Genomic DNA, 20031 nt, shown 5'->3' with positions numbered 1-20031 from the left:
GCGCAGGTTTCGAAACGGTGCAAAAACTCTCTCCAAGGTGTGCTGCCATCATAAGAGTCTGGGCGCAGTGTAGGAACTTTCTCTCTTGAATCCCAGTCCTCCTCGCTCTCTGAAGGAGAAGGTTTCACCCCAGACAAGAAGTGGCTCTCTGATAAACGTCCATATTCGATGGTTTCATGTGGGCGGAGGTGAAGATGTTGCATGGGGAGTGTGCATGTAGTCGGTTTAGGCTGGGCCGGTGTGCTATGCACAAACTTTCCCATGTGGCAGGGGGAAAATGGGTTTGAAGCAGGATACTGTTCTTTAAATGTCATCGGAGCTGAACGCCAGGCAGACTGAGCGGGGCTGTGTGGCGGTGAAAACAGTTCTCCTCCCTTAGCCAGTGAGCTAGCATTAGCAGAACAGCTTTCATCACAGAGAAAGGGGTTATAATGTTCTCATCTAGCCTGAGCCTTGCTTTTATAGGTATTCAATGTCCCATGTTCGTTCTCTTGAACATTGGTTAGTGACATAAATGGACTGGAATACGTAGTTTTATTATGCCCGTCGGCATCGTGAGGCTTGCGAGCGGACGCCATCTTAAATCGGTGGTTACCGTAATAAAAGTTCTGCTACAGTCACTTTGTTTCAAAAGTTTATGATCCTCTTGTTTTATTGTCTTGATTCTTAATGCTCACAGCTCTGTTAACAACTGAGGGTCCCTTCGTGGTCGCCAGTGTTGAACCTTTCGCTGCGCAATGACTTCTCCTTTCTTTTCTCTCGTCTTTCCGACCGTGGTCAGAAGCGCAGGGGAGATTTCCTCCAGGGCCGAAGGGAATTCTCCTTCGGGGTTCACTTCCCGTTCGAAACCCTCAACCTCCAGAGCGGATTAAGAATTACTCCAAAACAGTTATTCTGGGAACGACACCTTCTCTTTATTAAACTAAGTGCTCCGTCCTCCGAACACACAATATATTTTTTTACGCACACACCTCCGCTCCGTGCTCACACCCCTATCTGCACCTGCACTCGCCCCTCCCCTTCTCTCTCCTGGCTCGCACCCCGCTCAGCGCACACACACACTGCAACAGTATGTTGTGTAAAAAAATCAAAGTGAAGACTATTTGGGAGAGCACCTCCTAACACTCATTATAAAAGGAAAAACATGAAAGTGTCTGAATCAAAAACATTGATAAAAAATAAAACTGAAGGAACAGAAAAATTATTAATGACTGGGAGACACGTATTAAGGGGGACCTCTAAGACCCACTCCAATGAAAAATGTGTTTTTGGTGTTCTTGTTACAGCTTTAGATGATGGGGTACATATATAAAAAAAGTTAAGAGTACAACTGTGTTTCTAAGTATTTCTTTATTCATGGTGAAACATGAAATAGTGCCATTTGAAAAAGACTTTGATTTGACAAAAAAATTACTACCGGCTGGCCACAAACTCTGGGCTCCATGCTGATGCATCAACTCACAGATGGCTAGATCCACGTACATTTTTAGGTTCCTCGTCTGAGCCGGAATCTGGCTCAAAACTGTTCAGCTGGATAGCTGCGATAATGCTTATCATTTTTGTTGCACAACTAATGTCAGGTTGGGGTTATGAGGGGCTGTAAGCTAGTGGGAGAGCGTGTAAACAAAGGGATGATGGGAAATGAGCACAGCCTCACAGACCTTTGGACATGTCTGGTATAAAATGTGCAGTAAAATATAGCCATGCGGTCTGTGATGTTCACCTTTTTATTTATTATCTGTGACTGTAATTATATAACTAACTCTATTCTGTGTTTTTTATAAATTTGTTTTATGTCATTTTAATTTATTTTTTATTGTAATTTTTGATTTTTTTGTACACTTTTATTTCTGTCTTTATTAATTATGTTTTCTATCATATTTATCTATCGGTTTATAAAACAAAAACAGAATATTTCATAGTAAAGGAAAATCCTTTTAACCCTTGTGCTATCCTAGGAACATTAACATTGGGAGTTGGGTCACCTAGACCCGCTAGACAGTGTGCTGAACCTTTTTTCTTCAATGATTTGTGATCTTCACTGATCTCCATGGATTACATGAAATCTTCTCCACCTTTATCCACCTTTGTCATGGTAGGGAGAACACGTCAATGTAAGGGTGGGGTCATAGGATAGCACAAGGGTTACATGCCTTTTGGTCGCTCCATTTAAGGGTTGCAACAGCAACTCATCCACCTCCATCCAGCCTTTTCATGCTGGGACCCCAGCACGAAGCCCCTGGAGCGGCAGAGGACTAACCACCTGGCTGGGCTGGGGCCTGCACTCTCCATGCTCCTGTGCCTCCCTGCTCTCTGACGTTGGGGGTCCCTGCGGTGGTCCTGCTAGCCATGGTCTGGGTGTCTCGGTGAGCGGATTCCCTCTATCTGCTATACCATGCCGGTGTCGGGGGCTCCTGGCTACCACTGCGGCTTAGGCGGGGGTCTTGGTTTTGGAGCCAACAGGTGTGTTTGTGACACTTGGGTCTGTGTGTGGACAGGCACCTCCCCTTTTGACTAAAGTTTACACCAGACAGTAATGATGATAATCCTCCAGCATCTTGTTGCTTAATGATTGTAGCCCCCCCACCACTTCTGTAATCATCCTCCAGATTTCCTTAACCCCCCCTTTCTTCTGTGCCCTTACCATCTGTCTACAACATTCCTCCCTTCTTTCCTCTTTTTTTCTGTCCATTCCAACAAAAAAAGCATGCAGATGTAATCAATATTATAAAAATAACCCCCCTTTTGTAATTTAGGCCAAATTACCAAAAGGGGGGTTTATACAAATATACACCATGTGTGTCAGAAGATCCACAAGCCCCTGCTTTAACAGTAAAATATGTCCAACAATAAGGCCTTTAGCTGTTATCTGTCTGCTCAGCTGTTGGACCGGACACGTAAATAAATGAATAAAGTGTCATCTTGTCTGCTGGTAGATTCAGTTGGTTTGCATTGTTTTTACTTTTTTCTTCTTTTTCACACTTGTATTTTTTTTTTTTTTTTTGCTTTTTTGTTTATGCATCTTGGATCCATTTTGAGCCTTGCAAATCTTCTGCTTTAGTCTTCTCATGGATCTTTTGTAGTCTTTAATTGCTTTCCCTTCAGATTACCCAATTTAGCAATCAAGTTCTCTGTACAATTTTAAATAAAAACACTCAGAATGTTTTCTGTCTAGTTCTGTATCTTTCCAGGATCCCCTCCAACTTTCCTAGTGACCTGATGAGAAAAATGTTACCTCAAAATAAAATCCCACGTGACTTCTCAGGAAGGTAACCCTTGTGCTATCCTAGGCACTTTACCATTGGGAGTTGGGTCATCTAGACCCACTAGACAGTGCTCTGAACCTTTTTTCTTCAATGATTTGTGATCTTCACTGGTGTCCATGGATTACATGAAATCTTTCCACCTTTATCCACCTTTGTCATGGTAGGGAGAACACGTCAATGTAAGGGTGGGGTCATCTAAGATAGCACAAGGGTTAAATTAGATTGTTGCCCAGAAAGAGGTGCTCTCAGCAGTGGAGCTTATTCTCTTTCTTTCTGAAAATGTTGTTCGTCTTATTTCTGTTGCCTTAAAACGTTTGTGCTTGTTTAGTGTCAGAGAACAAAAGCATTTTCTGTGATAAAATTTCCTGTGATGTCACCTGTTTTTGAATATATTTTTTTCATAACTTTTATATACTTAAAACCTTTAAACTTGTGTTCCTTAAACTACATCTGACTTTTTGCAAATGTGTCCACATGTTTACCACATTTCTGAAGAGGTTTTTGCTGAAATAAACCAATCTTATTTAACGCTTGTGCGATTCCTATGACCCCACCCTTACTTTGATGTGTTCTCCCTACCATGACAAAGGTGGATAAAAGTGAAGAGGATTTCATGTAATCCATGGACACCAGTGAAGATCACAAATCATTGAAGAAAAAAGGTTCAGAGCACTGTCTAGTGGGTCTAGATGACCCAACTCCCAATGTTAAAGTGCCTACGATAGCACAAGGGTTAAGGGCACATCTACTTTAGACTCTGCATTGGTTGTTTTGCAAATGCGATAGAATTTATTATACTTTTTAATTAGTCTTGATAGCTACCACAAGTATGACCTTAAATTTGAAAATGTCATTGAAAACACACACTCAACTTAAACTGAACAAAAAGGAAAAAAGGAAACGTGAGGTGTTGATGAATGCTTGCTGATCATTTCAGCTGTTTTTTGTGCTTCGCTGTATTTCTCAACTAATAGATGTTCATGTTTGGCCTTGTTTGAAGGCCCTACGCAGTGCCAACAAACAAAAAACAAAAACGAATATTTGTAACCTCGACTGAAGGGCTTCAAAATACTCTAAATTGGAGGACTCCAAGCACAGCTCGTGAATACTTTCACAAACTCCCCTTCTTTAAATGAAATCAAAAGAGGGCACTTATTGAAACAACAATGTTCTTGTAACTTCAAAACTATTAATTGACTTGAAGGACAGATTTCTGCTCATAAACATAAATATTCCAATGTGCTCTGTCAGTCAGCATCAGTTTAAGAATTACTATACAAAGATACCTTTCTCACATACTTAAGACTTAGGGTTGAGAAATTTAAAAAGAAGGGAAGGACAATTGTAAAAGTAATCGACTTAACTAAAGAAAGTCAAGGACAAACTAGATGTCCTTTAGAAGTTTCATCTGGGACCAAAAAAGCTGCATTTGCATGACATGAAAAGATTTCCCCTGATCTACTATGCCAACTTTAGTAGTGTTCACTGGGAAATCCAGCTTTCATCACCACAAAAAACACACATTTTGAGTTTCATCCATACGGAATTGTTAGAAGCACCACAGGCTACTTCCAGCAGGCAGGATAAGACGCCATGTCATGAAGCTGGAATCATCTCAGACTGGTTTCTTAAACATGACAGGAATTCACTGAACTCAAATGGCCTCCACAGCCACCAGATCTCAACCTAACAGGGCACCTTTGGGATGTGGTGAAAAAGGAGATTGGCATCATGGATGTGCAGCCGACAAATCTGCACCAACTGTGTGATGCTATCATGGCAATATGGACCAAACAGTTTCCAGAGGTTTGTTGAATCTATGCAACCAAGGATTAAGACAGTTTTGACGGCAAAAGGAGGTCCAACCTGTTACTTGCAAGGTGTATCTAATAAAGTGGGTGGTGAGTGTAAATACAATGTGTATTTTTACTTTCATTTACAAATAGTATTAATATGGGGGCCAAATGTTTTGCATTTGATTAAAGTTCTATGATCTATGGCCCCCTTGCTGGGGGGGGGGGGGGGGGGACGGCTGTTTGACCACCGGGGGACAGTCTATCATCTGTCCCCAACTTACCCCCTTCCTCATCTTCTTTCTCTTTCGGCTTTTCCCATCAGGGGTCGCCACAGCGAATCATCCTTTTCCACCTCACTCTATCATGGACATCTTCTACCCTAACATTAGCCAACTTCATGTCCTCTGTTAAGACATCCATGTATCTCCTCTTTGGCCGTCCTCTTGCCCTCCTGCCAGGCAGCTCCATCTCCAACATCCTTCTACCAATATATCCACTATCCCTCCTCTGAACATGTCCAAACCATCTCAGTCTGGCTTCTCTGACTTTGTCGCTGACACAGGCAACATGAGCCGTCCCTCTGATGTACTCGTTCCTTATCCTGTCTAACCTGGTCACTCCTAAGGAGAACCTCAACATCTTCATCTCCGCTACCTCCATCTCAGCCTCTTGTCTCTGTCTCACTGCTACCGTCTCTAACCCATAGAGCAGAGCTGGTCTCACCACTGTCTTGTACACCTTTCCTTTGAGTCTTGCTGGCACTCTTCTGTCACACAACACTCCTGACACTTTCCTCCAACCGCTCCAACCTGCCTGCACTCGCCTCTTCACCTCTTTTCCACAATCCCCATCACACTGAACTGTTGACCCCAAGTACTTAAACTCCTGCACCTTCTTCACCTCAGTCCCCTGTAACCTAACGCTTCTACCTTGATCCCTCTCGTTCAGACACATGTATTCTGTCTTACTACGACTGACCTTCATACCTCTTCTTTCCAGAGCAAACCTCCACCTCTCTAGCTGTTCCTCCACCTGCTCTCTACTCTCACTGCAAATTACAATGTCATCCGCAAACATCATTGTCCAGGGAGATTCCTGTCTTACCTCGTCTGTCAGCCTGTCCATCAGCATAGCAAACAAAAAAGGACTCAAAGCTGATCCTTGGTGTAGTCCCACCTCCACCTTGAACTCCTCTGTCTGACCTACAGCACATCTCACCACCGTCATACTTCTCTCATACATGTCCTGAAGTACTCTGACATACTTTTCTGCCACTCCAGACGACCTCATACAGTACCACAGCTCCTCCCTCGGCACCCTGTCATACGCCTTCTCTAAATCTACGAACACACAATGCAGCTCCTTCTGACCTTCTCTGTACTTTTCCATCAACATTCTCAAAGCAAAAATGGCATCAGTGGTGCTCTTACGGGGCATGAAACCATACTGCTGCTCACAAATCTCCACCTTCTTCCTAAGCCTGGCTTCCACTACTCTTTCCCACAGCTTCATTGTGTGGCTCATCAACTTTATTCCTCTATAGTTGCTGCAGTTCTGCGTGTCACCCTTGTTCTTAAAGATTGGGACCAGAACGCTTCTCCTCCATTCCTCAGGCATCTTCTCACTCTCTAAAATCCTATTGAACAACCTTGTTAGAAATTCCACTGCTGTCTCTCCTAGGCACTTCCATACCTCCACAGGTACGTCATCAGGACCAACGGCCTTTCCGCTCTTCATCCTTTTCAGAGCCTTCCTAACCTCATCCTTTCCAATCTCTGCTACTTCCTGCTCCACAACAACCACATCTTCCTCCCTTCTTTCCCTGTCATTTTCCTCGTTCATCAGCTCCTCAAAATACTCCTTCCATCTTTTCTGTACACTCTCTTGGGTTTTTAGCACCTTTCCATCTCTGTCCTTAATCACCCTTATCTGTTGCACGTCCTTCCCATCTCTGTCTCTCTGTCTGGCTAGCCTGTACAAGTCCTTCTCTCCTTCCTTTGTGTCTAACCTGTCATATAGCTCATCGTAAGCTTTCTGTTTGGCCTTTGCCACCTGTCTCTTCACTTTACGCTGCGCTTCCTTGTACTCCTGTCTACCTTCCTCAGTCCTTTCTACATCCCACTTCCTTTTAGCCAACCTCTTCCTCTGGACGCATTCCTGTACTTCCTCATTCCACCACCAAGTCTCTTTACCGTCTTTCCTCTTTCCAGATGACACACCTAGCACCTTCCTACCTGTTTCCCTGATAATCTCTGCTGTAGTTTCCCAGTCCTCTGGAAGCTCATCCTGACCACCCAGGACCTGCCTCAACTTATGCCTAAATTCCTCACAAGTTTCTTCATTCTGTAGCTTCCACCACTTGGTCTTCTTTTCTGTTTTCCCTCTCTTCTTCTTCCTGACCTCCAGAGTCATCTTACACACCACCATGCGGTGCTGTCTGGCTACACTCTCTCCTACCACCACTTTGCAGTCATTAACCTCTCTCAAATGACCTCGTCTACATAGGATGTAGTCCACCTGAGTACTCCTACCTCCACTTCTGTATGTCACTCTATGTTCCTCTCTCTTCTGGAAGTAAGTGTTGACTACAGCCATTTCCATCCTCTTCGCAAAGTCCACCACCATCTGTCCCTCCAGATTCCTTTCCTTCACACCAAACCTGCCCATCACCTCCTCATCACCTCTGTTGCCCTCACCAACATGCCCATTAAAGTCTGCTCCAATAACAACTCTCTCTCCTCTGGGAAAACTCTCTATGACCTCATCCAACTCACTCCAGAATCTCTCCTTCACTTCTAACTCACAGCCAACCTGTGGCGCATACCCACTGACTACATTCACCATCACCCCTTCAATTTCTAACTTTAGGCTCATCATCCTGTCTGAGACTCTTTTCACCTCTAGAACACTGTTTACAAACTCCCCCTTCAGAATCACTCCTACCCCGTTTCTCTTCCTATCAACACCATGATAGAACAGTTTGTATCCTCCTCCAATACTACGTGCCTTGCTGCCCTTCCACCTTGTCTCCTGCACACACAGTACATCTACCTTCCTTCTCTCCATCATGTCTGCCAGCTCTCTGCCTTTCCCTGTCATTGTGCCAACGTTAAGAGTCCCTATTCTCAAACCTATGTTCCTGCCTTTTCCCTTCTCTCTCTGGCCACGGACCCTTCTGCCTCCCCTCTTTCTTCCACCAACAGTAGTCAAATTTCCACCGACACCCTGTAGGTTAACAGCATCGGTGGCGGTCGTTGTTAACCCGGGCCTCGACCGATCCGGTATGTCTAAAGTGTTGTGGATGATTCGCATGGTTATTTTGGCAATTTTTTACGCCGGATGCCCTTCCTGACGCAACCCTCTCTATTTATCCGGGCTTGGGACCGGCACAGAAGTTACTGGCTTGCAACCCCTGTGGCTAGATTACCCCCTTCCTCATATAACCTTATAATAGGGTGAGGGGGTGGGGGGCTTAGCCTGCGATGAGCCTTGGGGGGGGGGGTTTACTAGGCAGTGACCCCCCTCCTGTGGTTGCCGTATGGAGTGGGCCCCCCCTCTTTCGGTTTTATTTGCACCTTAGACATGTAGGGCCCTTGGTAGGGGGGGTGCTTGGACATCACTGCCAGCAAGCAGCGGATGTCCTCCTAGCACCCTACCCGCCAATTTTAACCGCACCTTAGACATTTAGGGCCCCTTGGTGGGGAGGGTGAGGGGACGTCACTGTGAGTAATCAGGAGACGTCCCCTTAGTGCCCTACCCGCCAATTTTAACCGCACCCCCCTTAGTACACACACCCCTCCCCCCTCAATATATACATCCCAACATAAACACACACACATGCACACACACACTCTCTCAAACACACATACACGCACACACATTTTGCAAGGAAGGTGGGACCTAGGACCATCTGTCCCCTGCCTCTTCCCTGGTGGGGGGTACGGGCCCCTTTGCAACGGCGGCTGTGTCCCCGGGGTGCCGGCTTCCTGGGCCCGGCGGTGCTCTCTCCGCGCGGTGGAGGGGTTCACATTACATCTGAGCCGGGGGTGTTCGTGTCCCTGGGGGGTGGGTTCTGGTCCTTGCTCCTGAGTGCTGGGCCCCGCCAAATTTCCAACTGTGGCCGAGCCTGGTCGGGCCATATTTACAACACCCCTTGTGGGCCCTCTTTTTTCCCCGGGGTTCCCCCCTTCTGGGCGGGGGCGGCGGGCCCCTGCCTCGCTCCTCCCTGGACCAACCGTGGGCCGGGCGGATGGCTGCCTGGAGTGCGGAGTGGGTCTCCCTTGGGGGGTCCTGGCTCGTACCTGGGGTTGGGGCGGGGGGATGCCCGGAACTCCTGGGTGGTGGTGGGGTGCTCGTCTGGGGCTGTGGGCGTCCTTCTCCGGTGGGGCCCTGCGTTGGGTTCTCCCGGCGCGGCGGGGGGGCTGCTCTCCTGGTTGGGCTGGGGCGGCGCCCTCTTTCCCTCCGTGCCTCCCTGCTCTCTGGCTCTGGGGGCCTTGCGGCGGCCCTGCTGGCCCTGGCCTGGGTGGCGGGCTTGGTCGCCCGGGCGGCGGTTGTTCCCTGCCGGTTCCCGTATGGCGTTGGGGGGATTCCGGCTGCCGCTGCTGGTGCGGTGGGGGTCTTGGGGTGGGGAGGGCTGGGCACTCTCCCTCCTTCTTTTCATCGTTCCACCATCCATTTTAGAAGAACATAAACACTCACCTGAGCACAGGTGTTAGCTCAACAGACTGAATGACTGAAATATTTCACACTAGTTGGTTTTAAGGCATAAGTATGCGTGTGAACACTATCTGTTTTGTGTACATGTCGACAGGTGGACATTTTTGCAACTAACAGGTGTGTTTATAACATTTGAGTGTGTGTGTGGACAGGCTCCGCCCTTTTTTTTTTTGTTTTTTTTTACATTTGAACCTTACCATAATGATTAACAACCAGTAAACTTGTTGCTTTATGCTGCTTCATGGTCTTATCCCCCTTCCCCTCCTATTATCACCCCCTACCCCCCCTCTCTCTAACGTCCCTCTCTCTTCTTCCCCTCTTTCCTTTTCCGTCCGGTCCAACACCAAAGATTTTCAGACATGTTTGAAATTAATAAAGTTTGGCCTCAATTACAAAAGGGGTTTATTCAGACATACCTTTGGTTTGTCTGAAGATTAATAACCCCTCTTGTTAAAGTAAAATATGTCCAACCCAAGAGGCCCTCAGCTCTCATCTGTCTGCCTAGCTGTTGGACAGGACAAGTTGAAAAAAAAAAAAAAGTTCTATGATCAAAACAACTTTTTTTAAAGAAAATTTGCAATTCAGATGACAGAAACCCATTTTTTTTCTTCTCAACATTAAGATTTTGGGTTGTAGTAATTACTTTATCATTGGTTTTAATGGGCTGAATTGTGTTCGGCTTAGAAGAACCAACAAAAAGTTTACCTGCAAGAAAACAAAACAAAACATTTCATTTTATTGTTTAAAAATGTTGTTCAGTTCATTTGGGAAGATGTATTTGTTCTCTCCTCTTTGTTCATTTCATGTCATTTATGTCATGGTTTGTCAAAAGTTCAGAGTGACCCAGATGCTGTAACCCAGAAGGAGACTAGGACAATAAGGTGAGTTAAGAAGTCTTTATATAGAAAGGTGAGTCTTAGGCTTCTTTCCAACAGGGGCGCAGCAGCTGGCTGGAGGAGAGCAGCAGCAGGATTCCAGACGAGGGACAGCGTGGAACCAGGGGACAGCGACCAGGTGAGATCCAGAGTAGAGTATTCCTGAGTCAGAGACGATAGGGGCAATTAGTAACATGAAGCTTGGTAAACAGGACAAGAACTTGAGCAAGTCAGACTAAGCACCGTGGGAGGAAAACGAACTGGCGTCGAGTGGAGGTCCAGGAACTCCTTAAGAGGCCATGGTGGTGATGAGGGTAAGTGGAGACAGCTGGTCGCGTCCGGAGCAGAGCAGGCAGGGGAGGGGGAGAGCAGCTGGCAGAGGCACCATGTCAGTACCCCCCCTCAACGACCGCCACCAGGCGGTCCAAGACGACGGTCCGGATGGGCCCGGTAAAAGTCGTCGATGAGGGTATGGTCCAGAATGAGGGAGCGGGAAATCCATGAACGTTCCTCTGGACCATACCCTTCCCAGTCCACCAAGAACTGCACCCCCCGCCCACGGCGCCGGACATCCAAGATCCTATCAACCGTAAAGGCCGGGGCGCCGTCGATGGTACGGGCGGGTGGCGGGGAAGCGGACGGTGGGCAAAGCGGACTCTCAGTGACTGGCTTGACCTGTGAGACGTGGAACGTGGGATTCACCTTGAGGGCAGCCGGGAGACGCAGCTTGACACAAACAGGATTTATGACCCGGTCAATGGTGTAGGGTCCAATGAACTTGGGAGCCAGTTTCCGGGACGAGGCCTGTAGAGGAATGTTACGAGACGATAACCAAACCTTCTGGCCAGGTTGGTAGTTGGGACTCACCACCCTACGACGGTTGGCTATCTGGCAGTTGCTCTCCTTGGTGCGGAGGAGAGCCGCCCTGGTCTGCAGCCAGATGTCACGACACCGCTGAAGGTGGAGCTGGACCGAGGGCACTGCCAGATCCAATTCCTGGGAAGGAAACAAAGGGGGTGAGTAACCCAAGGAGGCCTCAAAAGGTGATATCCCGGTGGCAGTGGACGAATGGGAATTGTGGGCATACTCTACCCACACCAGGTATTTGGACCAGTCCTCCTGATTCTGAGCCGCCAGACACCTGAGAGCCGCCTCCAGCTCCTGGTTAGCCCGTTCAGCTTGTCCATTGGCCTGTGGGTGGTACCCGGAGGTAAGGCTGACTGTGGCTCCGAGGGCGGAGCAGAAGGCCTTCCATACTTGAGATGTAAATTGAGGTCCGCGGTCGGACACGATGTCACTGGGTATCCCATGGTGTCTGAAAACGTGATGGATGAGGGCATCGGCCGTTTCCATGGCAGAGGGCAACTGAGGCAGAGGAATGAATTGAGCGGCTTTTGAAAAACGATCAATGACTGTAAGGATTACCGTATGGCCTTGAGACGGAGGAAGCCCAGTAACAAAATCCACCGCAATATGAGACCAGGGACGGCTAGGCGTGGATAGAGGCAGGAGATGACCTGAGGGGGGCCTGTTGGAAGCCTTGGAACGGGCGCAGATACTGCAGGCTGAGATATATTCCCTGACATCCCGTTCCAGGGAGGGCCAGAAAAAACGCCGCTTTAGGAGGCGGATGGTCCTGTAAACTCCCCCGTGGCAGGCGATGCGGGACGTGTGTCCCCAGGCAATGACTTCTGACCTGAGGGATTCGGGGACATACAGTGTACCAGAAGGACAGGAGGTGCCGGCAGGAATCTCACCTTGAGCTTGCTGGACTTTGCTCTCGATCTCCCAGGTGAGACTTCCAACGAAACAGGACATGGGGAGAATGGATGAGTCAGAGGAGGAATCAGAGGAGGAGTATTTGCGGGACAAAGCATCAGGCTTAACATTTCGGCTGCCAGGCCGGTAGGAGATCGTAAAGTGAAAACGATCGAAAAACAAACACCACCTGGCCTGGCGGGAGTTTAAGCGTTTTGCGCTGCGGAGATAGGCGAGGTTCTTATGATCTGTCCAGACTATGAATGGTTTTTCTGCTCCCTCCAGCCAGTGGCGCCATTCTTCCAAGGCTAATTTTATAGCCAATAACTCACGGTTGCCCACATCATAGTTTTGCTCCGCCTGGCTTAGTTTGCGGGAAAAAAAAGCACACGGTTTAAGCTTCCCAGAGCTTTCCTCCCGTTGTGACAGAACCGCCCCCACGCCAGAATCAGAGGCGTCCACCTCAACGATAAATTGCTTCGTGACATCAGGTTGAATGAGGATGGGAGCTGAAACAAAAAGGGACTTAAGTTTTTTGAATGCGGAATCGGCAGCAGGGTTCCAGTAGTAAGTTTTATTGATGGAGGTGAGTTGAGTGAGAGGCGCTGCAATACTACTGTAGTTACGGATAAAGCGGCGGTAGAAATTTGCGAAACCCAAAAACTGTTGGAGCTTTTTCCTGGTCTGGGGTATTTCCCACTGGGCAACGGCCTCAATCTTAGCTGGATCCGGACGTATGTTGCCTGCTTCGATGATGTATCCCAAGAATGGGACGGTGGAAACATGGAATTCGCACTTTTCGGCTTTAACAAACAGCTGATTAGCCAATAATCTTTCTAGAACTAGGCGAACATGATGTTTATGCTGGGAGGAATCGGAAGAGTAGATGAGGATGTCATCCAAATATATGAAGACAAATCTGTTAAGGAAATCCCGCAGAACGTCATTTACAAGGCGTTGAAATACTGCGGGGGCGTTAGTGAGGCCGAACGGCATAACAAGATATTCGTAATGACCTAATGGCGTGGTGAATGCGGTCTTCCATTCATCCCCCTCACGGATTCGCACGAGGTGGTAAGCATTACGAAGATCTAGTTTTGTAAAGATTTTGGCTTGCTGGACAGATTCAAACACGGAATCGATTAAAGGGAGAGAATATTTGTCCTTAACCGTGATCTGATTTAACTCACGGAAATCAATGCAGGGACGTAGAGTCTTGTCTTTCTTTTCTACAAAGAAAAAACCTGCACCGACAGGAGATGATGAGGGGCGAATGTGACCTTGGGACAGAGCTTCCTGAATATAATTCTCCATGGCAGTCTTTTCTGGACCCGAAAGTTTATATAGTTTCCCCTTGGGAAGGGGGGCACCGTTTAATAGCTCGATGGAACAATCATAAGGTCGGTGAGGCGGAAGTGAACTAGCTTTAACTTTACTGAAGACCGTACGAAGATCGTGATAACAGGCAGGAACGTTTGACAGGTCGATATCCTCTTGAGCTGAATCAGGTACGTTAGTAATGGGCAAGGCGGAATGGAGACAATTAGCCAAACAGTAGGTACTCCAATTAGCAATACGGGGCGAGCTCCAGTCAATGTGTGGATTATGAATCTGGAGCCAGGAGAACCCCAGGATTATCGGGGTCTGAGGACAGTGAGTAATGAAAAACTGAAGGTATTCCCGGTGATTTCCCGACGTGAGAAGGAGTACGGGACCAGTGCGCTTAGTAATGCGAGTGAGTTGTTTGCCTCCTAGGCCGGCAGCTTTAACAGGATTAGCGAGAGGTTCAACAGGAAGAGAGAGTTCTTGAACGAGACGTTGATCGATAAGGCTATGTTCAGCCCCAGAGTCTATGAGAGCCTCGAGTTCGAAAACCAGATTCTTGTGACTGAGCTTGACTGGAACACATAAAAACTTGGAACTGTGAATGAGTTCAGCATCTCCTCCCCGTGGCCTGTTATCTAACGGGGGGCTCGGGAGTTTTAAACGTGCGCGGCAATCGGAGACCATATGACCGGCTTGGCCACAATAGAAACATAAGCCCTCGTCCCGTCGTTTATCACGTTCCTCGGGGGATAGTTTTGAGTGACCGATCTGCATAGGTTCATGGGGGACATTGTCAAGAGTTTCACGGTTAGAAGGTTGAACCGCATGCATAGGAGGAGATGGATTGACCGGAGACTTACGTTTTTGTTCTGCGAACCGTTCCCGTAACCTGTCGTCTGACCTTAGGGCTGCGGTGACCAGGTCTTCAAAAGAGTCCGCCTCTGGCTGAGAACATAAATGATCCTTGATACGTTCGTTAAGTGACTGATAAAATATCCCTTTTAGAGCAGAGTCAGGCCAACCAGCTTCGACCGCTAGAATGCGGAAGTCAATCAGATGGTCGCTTACCGGGCGGTTACCTTGTTTGAGACTTAGTAACCGCCGGACTGCTTCTTCCTGCTTTCGGGGCTGATCGAAGACGAGCCGGAATTCTCCAATGAAACTGTCGTATGGGAGATGAGCGATAGGATGCGAGGCTAGAAAAGCTTGGGCCCATTGTAGCGCCTTACTGCGGAGAGAGTTAACAATCAATGAGATTTTGCTGTGGTCGGAATGGTAATACCTTGGAGCCTGCTGGAAAATGAGTTGGCACTGTAGTAGGAACCCTCCAAAGGCATCAACATTGCCGTAGGAAGGTTCCGGCTGAAGGCGGGCATTTTCTGGGATGTCGGCGGAAACGGAAGTGGCTTTGTTGACGGAATCGGGATCTTGAGCAGCGGCTGCGGAATTAGCATGTTGGCTAGTAGATGCACTGAGGAATTGCGTGATGCTGTCGAAGCGACGAAAAAGATCCCACTGAGCCGAGGACAAGAGAGTGATGGCCTCCGCTTGATGAGTAAGAAGATTTTCTTGTATGGATAAGGCATGTTGGAGCCCTTCCGGGTCAGCTGGGTCAGGAGTTTGGCCAGTTCGTTCTGTCATGGTTTGTCAAAAGTTCAGAGTGACCCAGATGCTGTAACCCAGAAGGAGACTAGGACAATAAGGTGAGTTAAGAAGTCTTTATATAGAAAGGTGAGTCTTAGGCTTCTTTCCAACAGGGGCGCAGCAGCTGGCTGGAGGAGAGCAGCAGCAGGATTCCAGACGAGGGACAGCGTGGAACCAGGGGACAGCGACCAGGTGAGATCCAGAGTAGAGTATTCCTGAGTCAGAGACGATAGGGGCAATTAGTAACATGAAGCTTGGTAAACAGGACAAGAACTTGAGCAAGTCAGACTAAGCACCGTGGGAGGAAAACGAACTGGCGTCGAGTGGAGGTCCAGGAACTCCTTAAGAGGCCATGGTGGTGATGAGGGTAAGTGGAGACAGCTGGTCGCGTCCGGAGCAGAGCAGGCAGGGGAGGGGGAGAGCAGCTGGCAGAGGCACCATGTCAATTTATCTGCAGCTGAAGGTGATTCTAGGTCTCAGAGGCAGCGATGGAAAATGACTCCCCACATCACTCCAGTCAATAATGTTACGTTTACACTGCTCTGATATTGAGAAGCAACATGAAATCAGATTTGTCTACAGTACATAACTTCTCATAACACAGACTTCATGAGCTTACTTTAGTTTTTTTTATGGGAAAACCAAATTTAGTGCCAGTTGAACATTGGTAGAAGTCTGCTAGTTGATGGCGGCTGAGTTCAGTTTCTTCAGATCAGATTCAGACGATGGGATCCCCGGTGTTGCCTCACATCTTTGATTAACTGAGAATTGGCCTCCAGTGAAAACTTCAGCTGAAGATTGCTCTCAAATTGTGGCTCCTTTGGCGAGTCCACTGCTGCCGAGATTCTAATGGCGAATTCTGTCACTTTAATTAGAGTTCAAAACTACAGCAGCCTCTTGAAGCATCCAAGCGGATCTCTGGGCGAAGATCCGCAAGTTAGAAGAAGAAAAAAAGCACTGCCCGTGTGGCTTCAAGATATATTCTAAAAAGTTCCACATTTCTCTTGAGTTTCTGTCACAAGAAAAGAAAAATGTCCAAGATTTTTGCTGTATCTCACGATTAAACAAACCTCCATTGGGGTACTTTTACATAAACTTGCCACCGGCAAGGTACACCAGCTCTCTTTGGATTTCTTCTTTCATATTTTATTATCATTAAATTCCGATTCTTTTAAAATGCGACTTACAACAGCTTGAGCATAAAAAGTTAACTGCACAGATTAAAACCTGGAACCTAAAGCCCCTGTGTAAAAGCAGACAGGTGGTTCAACCTGCAGCAAACCAGAAATCCTTTTGTTTCCCAGGCTGCTCTTCTCCCTGTCCTTCATCTGAAAACGTACCAGACCCCAGGGCAGACAGAGAAAAATGTTTCCTGAAGCTGCTTCACCAAAACAAGCTGTTTCTAGAAGCCTGCAGGTCGAGCGTTCACTCCTGCATTATAAAATCCACTTGATATGCATGTTTGCATGCTGGTTCTGTACAGTTAGGTCACAAGGCTGGATGTTAAAAAGGAACCTCAGTGCATTTCTGGAAAATATAGCCAAATAAAACATCTCCAGTACACGCAAACTGTAGTTTCTTTTCAGCTGAGTATTTACTATTACTCTCATAATCTTTTATCTCTCAGAGCTTCATCTATTGACAACAAATTGGAAATAGCCTCCACAGATGTTCTCAATGCCTTCTCAGAAGTTTTCAGTTTTTGCACAAGTTTAAACATCTTTAAAATATGATTAATTTTATTTCAAACCACTTTAAGTTGCTATGGACATCTCAGATGTTTCACCCCTTTTGGTTTGTTTACGTCATTCAGAAAATACTGGCACAACTTTGTTAGAATTCAAAGACCTGTTGGACAAAACTGGCATTAATTAGAGACCAAAAAGAGAAAATATAGTTAGAAATCTTTGACAATTATGTGAACCCCAGGTAAATTATGATCCAAATTTTGCCAAAGTTCTTCCAGTAGGATTCCAGAACAGCTGTTGCATCATTTAAAAAAAAAACTTTCCTGTCTCCAACTTGTCAAGGAGGCTGCAGAAGCTGTAAAACTAAATTGTGACAGATTGGAGGCAAAAATGAGAAGTTTATCATGATATTTTCAAAAGAGTTTCCAGAAAAGTTGACTTTTTGACAACTGAGTGGGTCTTTAATGGCTATTACTATGCTTTTGCCTTTTTGCCTGACATCTGACACAAAAATGTTTCAATTCTATAAAAAGATCATCAGCCAAAAGCAATTTGCTGTAAGAAGCAAAGTTTTGGGGACAAGGTCTGCATAAAAACAAGAGAGGTGAACAGTTTAAGAAAAACAAATACAAAGAACCGACCAGAAAATGTCTGGAAAAACATTTTTAGAATGAACATCATAAAGTGCACTTGAGGAAAACTCGGCATACAGTTTACAAAGAGAATTTTGTTAAAGGGTTGCACTGCTCTGCAGAGTCTTCAATTGAATCCCATTAAATGCAAAAGAATATCTGGCCAGATTAGTCCAACAGTAAATATTTTCCAAACTCTGCTTGGGTTTTTGAAGTGTAAACAGCTGGCCGTGTGTTCTTTGTGTTGTGCAGCCCATTAAAAATATACACAAAGCATTAAAGTTGGTTTCAGTACTTGGCACCTGTTAGTCATTTTATTTAACAGCATTTCCTTATAATTATAATAATAAAATTACTTTATCAATTACTGAAGATGGTTAAACTTATTGATCTCTAATTATATCACTTCACTTGCCCCAAAATATGATAATTTTTTATGTCTATTTTTCCTGATTAAGTGTCATTTTAAATCATTATCAGGATCTTTCTAATGAAAATGATCTGAACATGTGTTAGATAACTGTTCTGTATGTGGTATGTTAATATATAAAAAACATAGTTATGTTTATTTTACATAATTATCAAGTAATTCATCATTGTCATGTGATTTATTGATACTTAAGCATTCGTAATGACCTGAAACTGGGGTAGGTGGTTGGCAGGCATAGTTATCTGATAATAAGTTATGAACCGGATAATGATAAATCATGTAATAAAATGGTTAGGGTAGAACAGGTGTGGGATTATATAAATTTGCTTACTTCCACTCCCTTTCAAACATTCTTTGATTTAATGTCTAATTATCCTAAAATGATACGTCATTGTATGAATGTATACTGATTGTATGGTTTTGTGCACTATTCTTGCTTTGATTGCTTGAAATAAACCATTTCAAGCACACATGAATTACTTTTCACTGTTCATATGCATTCCAAATACTCTTGTTCACAGTCACCTCCCAGGATATGATTGGAGGAATGTGGGGACTCTGTGCCTTGCTCATTGACTATGACCTCTTCACTAATTAAACCACTTTTACCCCAACAGTTAAACTCTCCCCAAATTTCAAAATTTAGGTGTAAAACATTAAAGCCAATGCTTTAAAGGTAACAGGACAATCATTTGTATCTCTTACGACCACAAAGTTAAACTAGTTGCAAATGTTCGTGGACTCTGAAGCTGAAACTACCAGAATTTAGGGAAAAATGATACAAGTTTTGAAAGTCTTGGAAGATCGCTACCAGCCATCTAAAACAGTGTTACCCGGGGTTATGTTCTAAAAATAACCTGCAATAGGTTATAAAACACCTCACTACACATTTTATACACTTTTCTCAGACAACATTTACACTTTTTTCTGACTGTCAAAGTCCAATATTTTAGAATGTAAATGTCAATCTGTTCGCGATGAAAATGTATATAACTGTGGCAAACCGAATTCATTCTGCACAAAGGAGATTGTTTGACAAATTGCACACACAAAAAAAAAAAAAAAAAAAAAAAAAAAAAAAAAAAAAAAATCGATGAAACTGCGATAGATAATCCTTGATCAAGGGAGGGACCACTGTACATATGAATTGTTAAAATGTATTTAAAAATATCTCCATATATTCCTCGGCAATGGAAACAAAGCAACAATACGTCAACAACCAAAAAATAAATTCAACAATGTGGTTTAGTTTGTTTTACCCTTCAGAAAGAATGTCAACACTGGAGCTAAAGCTCTTTCAGCTAGCTACCTTAACTCTTTAACCAATTAATGTAAATGTAGCGGTGAAAAGCCAAAATGTAAAAGTCGGTCTTCTCTGCGTCTGAATCAGCTGATTCACAGTGATCACGTAAACGGACGAAGAGCTACAGTAGGTCAAAGAGCGTGACTTATTCAGCTGTCACCGGCGACACCTCGAGAGTTAAAGGGTTAAAAGTGAAGAACTGGTGTTCTCTCCAAATAAAAAGAAGCATTTAAAGCACCGATGTTATAACTTTTTAGAGTTTTAACCTAGTATGTAGCTACAACAGTTTGGAATAGTTGTAAAAATAATACAGTAAATTACATAAATCCAGAACTTTAATTTCTAATCACATTAAAAAAGAATTGCCTAAATGCTGGAATAGTTGTGGCCCAATATGTTGCGTAAATTTCAGAACCCCAATTCTTACATTCTGATTTTTTTGTTTAGTTTCCTAACCTTTCACAAACTATAACCCATAAGAACCCAGACCCATGTTCCTGAATGTAGAATACACCAAAATCCAAGTGAACCACTTAACACATTTCTGATTTTTTTCTGTTACACTGATGTTACCATGGGTTCTTTTGGATAAAAAAA

This window comes from Oryzias latipes, chromosome 6, assembly GCF_053564925.1.
Source record: "Oryzias latipes strain Hd-rR chromosome 6, Olatipes_Hd-rR_3.1".
In the NCBI taxonomy this organism is placed as follows: domain Eukaryota; kingdom Metazoa; phylum Chordata; class Actinopteri; order Beloniformes; family Adrianichthyidae; genus Oryzias; species Oryzias latipes.
The sequence above is the reverse complement of the archived record's forward strand: the minus strand, read 5'-3'. Positions refer to the sequence as shown.